The sequence below is a fragment of the Bombina bombina genome, chromosome 2 (assembly GCF_027579735.1).
Source record: "Bombina bombina isolate aBomBom1 chromosome 2, aBomBom1.pri, whole genome shotgun sequence".
Lineage (NCBI taxonomy): Eukaryota > Metazoa > Chordata > Amphibia > Anura > Bombinatoridae > Bombina > Bombina bombina.
Window position 1 is genome coordinate 1,053,500,181 of NC_069500.1, and position 13,620 is coordinate 1,053,513,800.

Below are 13,620 nucleotides of genomic sequence, written 5' to 3' on the forward strand. Positions count from 1 at the left end.
AGGACCTCTTCTGTGCCACTTGGATGAAGATTTCGGCCTGGTTGGGTGAAGACGGCTCAAGGTAGGATGATCTTCAGGGGGTTAGAGTTAAGTTTTTTTAAGGAGGGTTTGGGTGGGTTAGAGTAGGGGTATGTGGGTGGTGGGTTTTAATGTTGGGGGGGTTGTATTTTTTTTTACAGGTAAAAGAGCTGATTACTTTGGGGCAATGCCCCGCAAAAAGCCCTTTTTAGGACTGGTAAAAGAGCTGGTTACTTGGTAATTTAGAATAGGGTAGAGCATTTTTTTATTTTGGTGGGCTTTATTATTTTATTAGGGGGCTTAGATTAGGTGTAATTAGTTTAAACTTCTTGTAATTCTTTTTTATTTTCTGTAATTTAGTGTTTGTTTGTTTTTGCACTATAGTTTAGTTTATTTAATTTAATTTTAGGTAATTGTAGTTAATTTATTTAATTTATTTAATGATAGTGTAGTGTTAGGTTTAATTGTAACTTAGGTTAGGATTTATTTTACAGGTAATTTTGTACTTATTTTAGCTAGGTAGTTATTAAATAGTTAATACCTATTTAATAACTATTGTACCTAGTTAAAATAAATACAAAGTTGCCTGTAAAATAAAAATAAATCCTAAAATAGCTACAATATAATTATTAGTTATATTGTAGCTGTCTTAGGGTTTATTTTACAGGTATTTAGTTTTAAATAGGATTAATTTAGTTAATACGAGTAATATTATTTAAATTTATTAAAATAATATTTAAGTTAGGGGGTTAGGGTTAGTGTTAGACTTAGGTTTAGGGGTTAATAATTTTAATATAGGTGGCGGTGGTATAGGGGGGCAGGATAGGGGTTAATAACTTTAATATAGGTGGCAGCGAGGCCCGGGAGTGGCGGTTTAGGGGTTAAACAATTTATTTAGTGGCGGCGGGGTCCAGGATCTGCAGGATAGGGGTTAATAAGTTTATGTAAGTGGTGGCGGTATAGGGGGCGGCAGATTAGGGTTAATATGTATAATGTAGGTGGAGGCGGGGTCAGGGAGTGGCGGTTTAGGGGTTAACATGTTTATTATAGTTGCAGCGGGGTCCGGGAGCGGCGGTTTAGGGGGTAATAAATTTATTTAGTTGCGGCGGTGTAGGGGGGGCAGATTTGGGGTGTTTAGACTCGGGGTACATGTTAGGGTGTAAGGTGCAGACGTTTCCCATAGGAATCAATGGGATATCGGGCAGCAGCGAACATGAGCTTTCGCTATGGTCAGACTCCCGTTGATTCCTATGGGATCCGCCGCCTCCAGGGCGGCAGATTGAAATCCAGGTACGCTGGCCCGGAATAGTGGCGAGCGTACCTGGTAGTAGTTTGATAACTACCAAAAGTAGTCAGATTGTGCCGAACTTGCTTTTGGAACATCTGTAGTGACGTAACCATCGATCTGTGTCGGACTGAGTCCGGCGGATCATAGGTTACGTCACTATATTCTACTTTTGCCGGGCAGTAGGGGTGATAACTAAGGCGAATCAGCCTCGCCACAAATACGCTGCGGAATTCCAGCGTATTTGCGGTTGACGGCTTGATAACTGGAGGCCATTATCTTTTTTAAACAATAACAATTTTGGTGTGGACTGTCCCTTTAAATCCCAATTCTTTTGTATAGTTATGTATTGATAGGAAGAAGTCCCCATTTCCTACAATTTTACTCAAATTTGTTTGTATTTAATGAAAGATACTATAAAGAGTGGCCAGTATAAGAAGAATCTGTAGTTTTCTTGAAAAAAGAAACAAAAAAACCCCACAACCAAGACCCTAAGTGAATGCTTTCAACAGTAACTGATATATTGAGGGCAACTACAAACCCTCACAATTCACATTAAGGACCTTGGATGTATGGAAATATGTTGACGCTTTCAATTCACTCACATGGCTACCTTTTTACCTTTCTTAACAGTATACCGTAAAATCTCACAAAAGAGGGATGCTTTTGTCACTGATTATTGATACTGTCTTAGGTATTAAAGACAGAATACACTCAAAATCAATCCTTGGATTGATAAATTGTGCACCTGGATAGCACTCTTTCCCCAATCTAGGGTGGCAAGATTTGGGCACAGACTGAATAACTATGGAGTGGGAGTGCTGGAGGGTATTTAAAATATAACCTTTATTAGGAAATTTAAAATAAAAAAACAAAAACATACACACATAAATCTACATATATACAATGTTAAAAAACACAGGGTTTGGTCGGATTTATTTCAATCCAATGTTTTCTATTTAAATAAAGTAGTGATATCTTGGGTTTTAAATTAATTATTTTTGAGTCAGTTTTTTCAATTAAGGTTAGTGTAGATCTGATTTAGCGTATGTAATACGTGGTATTTATTAACCTTATACCACTGTATTGATGACTCTATTATTCCTTGTCTATTGATCTTAAGTTACAGTCGGTCTTGTCTTCCTAAGTTCTTTGTTGAACATACATGTAGTAGTGCAATTTTGTAGAAACTAATTTAAAGTGATGTGCAGCAGAATCTAGTTTGTCTTGTTATAGATATTGACGTTTTGGACTTTGCAAATTAAATATCACTGTTGTTGCCAGAATGATTTTTCAAATGTGGAATAAGTGATGTTCTGGATTTAAAGCTTTGCTTGAAGCAGTCAGCTAATTCTTTTACTGACAGCTACTATCTGGATATGTTATAAGTTATGCCTGATATATTCCCAGGCTGTTAGATTGAACTGTGGTAGCTGCTATCTAAGTATGCTAGTAACGGATGCTTGATATGTTATCAGATTATCATACTATATTCTCAAACGCTTAAAAAAGCATATATATATAAGATCTCTTGAACTCTTACTATTGGTTTTGCTTAATACCGAGTGCTTGTCTAAAGTCTCTCACCATATATTTAGTAAGAATGTTCTTTTATGCTTGAAGGTATATATAGAGAATAGAGAAATATTTATCACAGCCAATATATGGGATATTAGAATTTATTAGAAAAAACGCTAAAATCAGCAGTAATACCGGATCCATTCTGGATCATTTGATATTGAGAATATCCATTTTTAAGTAAATTCAATGTTGATTACAATGTATCAGCAAAGTTAATTTATGTAGTGTTGAACAATTAAAGTGATATTACCAGTACATCTATACAAGCAGTTGAAGAACAGTTTGCCACACAACATTATTCACATTGATGAACCAATAACAAAAACTTTGTCTAAGCACATTACTATTGTGAACCAGCAAAATCACAAGAAAGATAAAAATATTTTGTTTGACATAAATAGTCAATCCTATCAAGCTAAGCTTCAGCAATCTACTCAGACTTCTCTATATATACCTTCAAGCATAAAAGAACATTCTTACTAAATATATGGTGAGAGACTTTAGACAAGCACTCGGTATTAAGCAAAACCAATAGTAAGAGTTCAAGAGATCTTATATATATATGCTTTTTTAAGCGTTTGAGAACGTAGTATGATAATCTGATAACATATCAAGCATCCGTTACTAGCATACTTAGATAGCAGCTACCACAGTTCAATCTAACAGCCTGGGAATATATCAGGCATAACTTATAACATATCCAGATAGTAGCTGTCAGTAAAAGAATTAGCTGACTGCTTCAAGCAAAGCTTTAAATCCAGAACATCACTTATTCCACATTTGAAAAATCATTCTGGCAACAACAGTGATATTTAATTTGCAAAGTCCAAAACGTCAATATCTATAACAAGACAAACTAGATTCTGCTGCACATCACTTTAAATTAGTTTCTACAAAATTGCACTACTACATCTATGTTCAACAAAGAACTTAGGAAGACAAGACCGACTGTAACTTAAGATCAATAGACAAGGAATAATAGAGTCATCAATACAGTGGTATAAGGTTAATAAATACCACGTATTACATACGCTAAATCAGATCTACACTAACCTTAATTGAAAAAACCGACTCAAAAATAATTAATTTAAAACCCAAGATATCACTACTTTATTTAAATAGAAAACATTGGATTGAAATAAATCCGACCAAACCCTGTGTTTTTTAACATTGTATATATGTAGATTTATGTGTGTATGTTTTTGTTTTTTTATTTTAAATTTCCTAATAAAGGTTATATTTTAAATACCCTCCAGCACTCCCACTCCATAGTTATTCAGTCTGTGCCCAAATCTTGCCACCCTAGATTGGGGAAAGAGTGCTATCCAGGTGCACAATTTATCAATCCAAGGATTGATTTTGAGTGTTTCAGTATACAAGTGCACAGCACCTCAGCCACATTGCAATCAAGCCAGGTTTACAGATACAAATCTATATATATTCTATCTCTAATTCCAGAGATTCATAGGCTACCCCAATCTCTTACTTTCAGCAGTGCCATTAGTACTTTTTTCTTTCTTTATTAAAGACAGAATAGTTGAATTTACAAAAAAAACGACATTCTAGTGTGGAGTACCACTACTGGACATATCCAACTTAATGTCTAACAAATCCCATTTGTTTGGTTATTTTATAGTTTGAACCATTCACAATATTGAAGCAAAGGCAATCTTTCAAATTATTTTAGTCAAACTTTCTCTTTTTCTGAGACATCTGCAATTCATATATTGATATTTATCATTACATGTTCAGTGGTGCTACGAGCTGGTTAAACATTTAAAAGTGCACACTCTACAATGCAAGAGTCTTTCCCCATGCCAGGTACCAGTACAAAACACAGGGGAGAAATTAAACTACTGGCAATCAAATCCCCACCATGATCCACACCCAGATTCCCCTACCACTATCAATACCCATAAACCTAGTATACAAAAAAAAAATATTTTTATATCTATATGAATTTAAAGGTATAGAATTACAGATATATATAGAAATAAATAGTTAAAAATAAAAATAATGTTTTCTTATAAGTGAAGAATATTGGAATGTCAAATATTTACAAGACAAACACAGTTAAACACATTGGGCCAGATTATGAGTGGAGCGCAAACGTTTGTACGCAAGGTCATCTGGCTTACCACTGATATTGTAAGTTGAAAGTAAATGCGATCACTTGAGCACAATCGCGATTTACGAGTGAATGATTATGAAATCAACGTCAGAGATCTAGTTAAAGGGATACTAAACCCAATTTATTTCTTCACCTATTCAGATTGAGCATGCAATTTTAAGCAACTTTCTAATTTTACTCCTTTTCTTCGTTCTCTTGCTATCTTTATTTAAAAATCAGGAGTGTTAATATGTGTATAAACATATATTAACACATAAATATATATGTATATAAGCATATACATATTTATTTAAAATTGCTGCCCATCGCTGAGCGACTTACCCAATTCGCTATGTTAAGGTTCTGTGCCATGTATGATGGCATCAGAACGAGGCTCCCATTGGAGCCTTTGGAAGCACCCTCTTATACGAGGTCACGTTCGCATTGCACCTAACTCATAATTCCAGCACAGATTTGTGAGAGCTGGTATTACAAAGTGGAGTGCAAATATCGCTTTTGTGAAAGCAACATTTTGCGCTCCACTTATAATCTGGCCCTAAATCTGCTGAAAATTCAAAAAATGTCAATGGAATTAGTAAAGTGCAGATAAATAATGAAAATACTTATAACTCACATCCACCATATGCATTACCTATTAAGGGAAAGATTACGAGTGGAGTGCAAAACTGCGCTTTTGTGAGCGCGATATTTGCATTTGATGGGGCACATTTTTCTGAGTGCCAATTGCTACTATGAGCTCTTGTAATGGCTGTTTTTTTTATTGAACGCCCCCAAAATCTGTCCATTTGTGGGTGCACAATAAATTAGCTTGTAATCTAGCCCTAAATAGCATGGTAAAATGTAATAAATTCTCTAATTTATAATTTCTCAAAGGGTCTTCAAGAATCTTAACTATTGAGATTCAAACTTGCAATAAGAAATTATGCTCAATAAACAATCTACCATAGCTTCTTAAGAGGTTTCTGGGATGTCAAGACGTTAACCATATGTGTCCTATAGAAACTTTTGTTAGTTATTTATAAATTTTCTTAAAGGAAGAGTCAAGTCAAAATGAAACTTTCATGATTCAGATAGGGCATGCAATTTTAAACAACTTTCCAATTTACTTGTATCATCAAATCTGTTGTTTTTTGGTATTCTTTGTTGAAAGCTAAACCTAGGTAGGCTCATAAACTGATTTCTAAGCCATTAAACTGCCTCTTATCTCAGTGCATTTTGACAGGTTTTTTTTAACAATTAGACAGTGCTAGTTCATGTGTGCCATATAGATAAAATTGTGCTTACTCCCATGGAGTCATTTATTAGTCAGCACTGATTGGCTAAAATGCAATTCTGTCAAAAGAGACTTAGATACAAGGTAATCACAGGGGTAAAAAGTGTATTAATATAAAAGTGTTGGTTATGCAAAACTGTGGAATGGGTAATAAAGGGGTAATCTATCTTTTTAAACAATAAAAATATTCAAGTAGACTTTCCCTTTGAAAGCAAAGGAGGGCCCCAAATTTCTGAACCCTAATGAAGACATTATAATGGAGATATTTTTCCTCTCTCTTCCTCAACCTAACCTAGCAAACTAATTCACCTGCTGACGAAGATGTACTGGTTTTATAAATTAGTATAGAAACAAATGTAGACTGCAAAAGTGTTTCTATAATCTCTGAATGAAAAGTTATCGAATGCAGGTTGTTCAAACAAAAAAAAAATAAGAAAGAAAGCAAGCTTAAATTTTACACACACACATTCTTTTTTAAATACTATTCAGGATGCAAGTGATAAAAATGATGATAGATCAAAAATTAAAAAAAAATAATAATATAAATAAACTATATAATGGGAAATATTGAGTCACAGGTGATTACATTATTATGATTCCTGAATTATTTATAATGTAATGCTTTGAAAAAGATGCAGATGCAATTGGGCATAGGATTTACATCTAAAATGGTATACATACAAATATGCATATAGTATATATATATATATATATATATATATATATATATATATATATATATATATATATATATATATATATATATATATATATATATATATATATATATATATACTGTATGTATATACATACATACATACATACATACATACAGTATATATGTAAGCTAAATAAGAATTCATCAACAATAATAAATCTACTTAAGGGTTGCTAAATAAAATAAAAAATTCTGATTCTTGATAATAATAATAATAAAAAAAGAATGTTTCTTCTAATGGCTACAATTCAGGGCCTTTTAAAAAGAAATCCTTTCTTATTCATCATATATGTAGAAAACCAATATACTTTATTTTTCCTTTCAATGGCAATACAAAACATTAATAGATGTAACAGTATTGTTCAATACAAGTAAATATCACTATTTATTCAGTTATGTTCAAATGTGAGCAGACTGAAATAATCTTAACAATTCTAAAACCTACAAAAACTTAAACCAAGATTACAAGTTGTGCGCTAAACCCGGTGTGCAAATAACGCTAAATATTTAGCTGTATCGCACTTTCCATAGCGCTGCTATTACAACTTACAGAAAAACCTTCTTTTGCTGTGGGAAATGGTGCGTTAAACTCCACCCCGCACAAAACCCAAGGACTGACTTGACGTGCTCATGCACATTTTCCCCCATAGACATCAATGGAGAAAAAGTGCTAGAAAAAAACTAACATCTGCGATTGCAGAATGGCATTTCGCTGTAACGCAATCCCGATTGATGTCTATTGGGACAAGAAAGTTATGTAAAAACCTAACACCCTAACATAAACCCCTAGTCTAAATACTCCTAATCCGCCGCCCCCTGACATAGCTGACACTAATTAAAATTATTAACCCTAATCCGCCATCCACCTGTATCGCTAACACCTAAATAAAGTTATTAACCCCTTAACCGCTGACCCCCACATCGCCAACACTACAATAAACCTATTAACCTATTCAGGGACGTTTACAACATACACTAACTTTCCTATCTCCACTGCTATCCCCTACAACCCCATAGCATGTAAGCCTATGAGCTCTGCTGTTTGTAGCTCACCTTCATAAGAGCCGACTACAACAGTGAAACTCTCGAAAGGACCCTCTTGCTCCCCATTTGATCCCTGTAATCGTTTTTATATACCACCTATGTTCATAGAACTGCGGAACCTGTTGGCGCTCTTCATATACCTGATAATATTAATAATAATAACCCCTAAACCACCAACCCCCAACATCGAAATTACTAAACTAAACCTATTAACCCCTAAACTGCCTCCCCCACATTGCAACACACTAAATTAAACTATTAACCCCTAAACCACCATCCACCACATCGCAAATACTAAACTAAACCTATTAACCCTTAAATCGCCAGGCCCCCACATCATACCACACTAAATTAAACTATTAACCCCTAAACCTAACACCCCCTAACTTTAAATTAAAGTTACAATACCTAACTTTAAATTAAAGTTACAATATAAACTTACCTGTGAAATTAAAAAAAAACTTTGCTTAAACTATAAATAAATCTAATATAACTATTTAAAAAAAAACTAAAATAAAAATAAAAAAACTAAGTTACAAAATTAAAATTAGATTAGGTTTAATTTTTATTATTTTGGATAATTTTGTTTTTCGTAATTTTAGTGTTTTTTTGTAATGTTAGTTTTTTTTAATTTATTCGTAGTGTTAGGATTTTTTATTTTGTAACAGGTTTTTTACGTTTACTTTTGTTTTTTAAAATAGTTATATTAGGTTCATTTATAGTTTAAGCTTAGTTTTTTTTTAATTTCACAGGTAAGTTTTTTTTTATTTAAAGATAGTTACATTATACATTTAATTTAAAGTTAATTTAAAGTTAGGGGGTGTTAGGTTTAGGGTTTAATAGTTACATTTAGTGTGTTTGCCATGTGGGGGGGTGGCATTTTAGGGGTTAATATATTTAGTTTAGTATTTGCGATGTAGGGGGCCGGCGGTTTAAGGGTAATATGGTTATTATGTGTTGGCGATGTGGGGGGTCTGAAGTTTAGCGGTTAATACTTTAATTTAGTGTTGGTGATGTGGGTGGGTGGTGGAATAGGGGTTAATAGTGTTATTATAGTATTTGCAATGTGGGGGGATGGTGGTTTAGTGGTTAATAGGTAGCTAATGGGTGTTTGAGTTTTCTTACAATTTTTTTTGTTTTGCAAAATCCATAACTACTGGTCTTTAATCGCAGAATGGACCGTTGCGGTATAAGCTATAACGCTAGCGTAATAGCCTGACCGAACAGCTTGTAATACGGGCAGGGGTGGACTGAGACCAACCAGGGCCCCTAGGAAAAAATGTGACAGGGTCCCCCGCCCCCTTTTTGCTCCATCTACCTACCTCCTCTGCCCCTCCTCCACCCTATTGCCCCTCCCATCTCCTGTGCCCCTCCCATCTCATAGGCCTCCCACTTCATATGATCCAACATTGGAAAAAAACTGATGACCCCTGCTGAAGCTTCTAAGCTGTCACATACCTCAAAGGCAGATCTCTCACCATCTTAGGTGAGAGATCCGGCTTGAAGGTATAAACAGCTTTAGATGCTCCAATCATCTGTGCTATTTTCAACAGTGTATTAGGCAGGCACTGACTTTGCAATTCCCTTAAAGGAACAGTCAACACCAGAATTGTTGTTGTTTAAAAAGATAGATAATCCCTCTATTACCTATTCCTCAGTTTTGCATAAGCAACACTGTTATATTAATAAACTTTTTACCTCTGGGATTACCTTGTATCTAAACCTCTGCAGACTGACCCCTTATTTCAGTTCTTTTGACAGAATTGCATTTTAGCCAATCAGTGCTGCTATGGGCATCATTACTATACTGACACACTCATTTATAAATAAACTTTTAGAACCTCATGATCTATCATCTAAATCTGCCGTGCTTTGGTGTAGTGTTTATTTCATGAAAAGCTATCAAAGAAAACATCTCTGACTGAATAAATTGTAGAATTGTAATCAACCTGCATATTCAATTATTTTATGAAACTAGTTACTGATTGTGTATCATGGCATAATGTGCTGGAGCAACAATTCGTTATCACCATACAACTATTGAGGATAGATGATATATAAAATAGATAGATAAACAAATAGAGGAACAACAAGCAACTAAGCAAGCAGTACTTACCAGTAATTTGGGAGTTGTCTGGGAGATGCAGATGATGGCTGCCTAGTGCCTTTGCCTCCTTCCCTTGCCTCGCCTCGCCTCACTACGCTACCACCACAGGTGTCCATGCTGCTATACCCTGCTGCCTTGCTGCTGCCTCTGATTTTAGTAACTGTGCATTTTGCAGTGCAAAACGTATGCAGTGCGACATCTGGGTGGGTGGAGCTGACTAGAGTCTAGTTATCATAATTATATGGACCAAAGTCATCCAAAAATGTTTGGGCCCCTTACTAAACCATCCATCAATGCCCCCATTATGTTCTATTATCTAATTTGCTTAATTATCTAGATATCTATGATGATTCAGAGAGAGAAAGAAGGGGGGATTCAGAGAGAGGACGGGGGGAAACAAAAAGTGACCTTTTACTGATGGCAGGATACAGAACATATACTCATTTACATAATCATTGTGCCTACCAGAACTTCATACCAGGGTCTATTGTCACTAGCCAGAAATATCTGTGTTGACCTAGAGTTCTACTGACAATTGTTATTCTTATCTGCTGTTGTATAAGTTGTTAAACTATCACACAAGCAAATTATTATCAATAAACACTAACTGAATTGGGGTGCCTGCCTAATCACTCATTCTGTTTCTCATCTGTACATCTGTTCTGTTCCCTAACTAGCCATCCTGTAAAAAGGTATGGTAAAATATAATCCAAAGGATTAAATGATCCAGTGATCTGACACACACCTACATCACACTGCTGGGAAGCAAAGCTCGAAAACACTGAATAAAATATTATTTTAAAGCATCATAATATTTTTATCTAAACTGTAAGCAGTCCTATGAATCTTGAATCTTTGACTAATTTTTTTTTAACTAGAAAATGATCAGTTATTAACTGCTGCAGCTTCCTACTCCCTCTGCTGGCGTGGTCCCTACTCACCCTGGCCTGAGCTCTCTCTCTTAGTGAGATAGAGGGTAAGAACTTGAAAAGACCACGCAGGCAAAAGGAACAGGAACCGAGAAGAAGCCTTCAAGCCAGGTACTGGTAGTAGTAGGTCAGGGGCCGCCGGCCGGGCCCGGTGTTTAGCGGTAACTAGCCAGCCCACAGAGGGACAAGTGAAAACTCAGTCTATGCCTCTCTACCCCAGCAGCAGACTCTTTGCCTAGTTGTGCTCCGGTCTCCAGTCCCTCCTGACTCCTACCTATTCACACTTGCTGGTGCGCACTGCCCAAAGAAGCAGCACACACATGCACATCAGCGCAAATCTGCAGCCTGCATCTACGGAGTGTCTCTGTGTACTGATGAGATCATGAGCCGACACAGCGCTCACGTAACTGGTCCCAGCTCTCTACCGCACAAACATGAAAGGGCCACATCCTTACTCACTCTCCAGCAAGCAAGCCAAATATAAAAATAATTGTTTTTAATATATATAATAAAAAAAAACTTAATTGATTCTGCTGCTGCATGCCTGTAGTTACAGGCCCTTTAAGATGCAGGGCCATCAGGAAAGGGCCGATTTGCCCGACTTGTCAGTCCGCCCCTGAATACGGGTAAGCTGAAAATTCCACACTCAAAAGCCATTTTTTGAGTGTGAAATGGAGAGTTGCAGTACAGGCTTAAAATGCTAACAGTATAGCCTTATCGCCGTGACTTGTAATACGGGAGACCTGCTATTCTGCACGCAAAGTTCAATTTTTTAGCGGTATAGCCGTACCCCACAACTTGTAATTTTGCCCTGAGTTTATAATAGAATAATAAAACACAGTACATTTTCATACTTACACAATAATGTAATAATCTACTAAAAATATATAGTTCAATTAAACAAAATTTACATTTGCAAAAACTGAACAACATCTATGTAGTAAGAGCAGCATCTAAAATAAACATATTTGCTTCACCTAAGGCACTAATCTATATATATGATGTTACAGGTGTGAACATTGGTATTTAGAGTCTCCTTGAAAAATAAAGAAACAAGTATTTTACCATTTCTCTGAAATCCACTTAAGGGGGGGTCAAAAGGGGTAGGGGCTGATTTATAAAGATACCTATATCTCCAAAACCAAAGATGTTACAGAAACGAAAATTGGTATATAGATTCTCCTTGAAAAAAAACGAAAAAACGAAACATGTGTTCTACCATTTCCCCAAAATCCACTTAAGGGGGGTCAAAAGGGGGGGGCTGATTTATGAGGATACCTATATCTCAAAAACAAAGATGTTACAGATGTGAAAATTGGTATTTAGATTCTCCTTAAAAAATAAACACATTTTTTACCATTTCCCCCAAAATCAACTTAAGGGGGGTCAAAAGGGGTGGCTGATTTATGAGGATACCTATATTTAAAAAACCAAAGATGTTACAGACGTGAAAATTAGTATTTAGATTCTCCTTTAAAAATAAAGAAACGTGTTTTACCATTTCCCAAAAATCTACTTTATGGTGGGTCAAAAGGGGGGGGGGTGAGTTATGAGGATACCTATATCTCAAAAACCAAAGATGTTACAGACATGAAAATTGGTATTTAGATTCTCCTGTAAAACTAAAGAAATACGTGTTTTAACATTTACCGAAAATCAAATTTTACAGGTGTCAAAAGGGGAGGTGATTTATAAGGATACATATATCTCAAAAACCAAAGATGTTACACATGTGAAAATTGGTATTTAGATTCTCTTTTAAATATAAAGAAATACGTGGGGTCAAAAGAGGGGGGCTGGTTTATGAGGATTCCTATATCTCAAAAACCAAAGATGTTACAGACATGAAAATCGGTATTTAGATTCTCCTTGGGAAAAAAAGAAACATTAGTTTTTAGTTTGTTTTTAGTTATAGCTATTTTAGGGGGATATCTGTGTATGCAGGTGACTATTACTGTGCATAATTATTAGGCAACTTAACAGAAAACAAATATATACCCATTTCAATTATTTATTTTTACCAGTGAAACCAATATAACATCTCAACATTCACAAATATACATTTCTGACATTCAAAAACAAAACAAAAACAAATCAGTGACCAATATAGCCACCTTTCTTTGCAAGGACACTCAAAAGCCTGCCATCCATGGATTCTGTCAGTGTTTTGATCTGTTCACCATCAACATTGCGTGCAGCAGCAACCACAGCCTCCCAGACACTGTTCTGAGAGGTGTACTGTTTTTCTTCCTTGTAAATCTCACATTTGATGATGGACCACAGGTTCTTAATGGGGTTCAGATCAGGTGAACAAGGAGGCCATGTCATTAGATTTTCTTCTTTTATACCCTTTCTTGCCAGCCACGCTGTGGAGTACTTGGACGCGTGTGATGGAGCATTGTCCTGCATGAAAATCATGTTTTTCTTGAAGGATGCAGACTTCTTCCTGTACCACTGCTTGATGAAGGTGTCTTCTAGAAACTGGCAGTAGGACTGGGAGTTGAGCTTGACTCCATCCTCAACCCGAAAAGGCC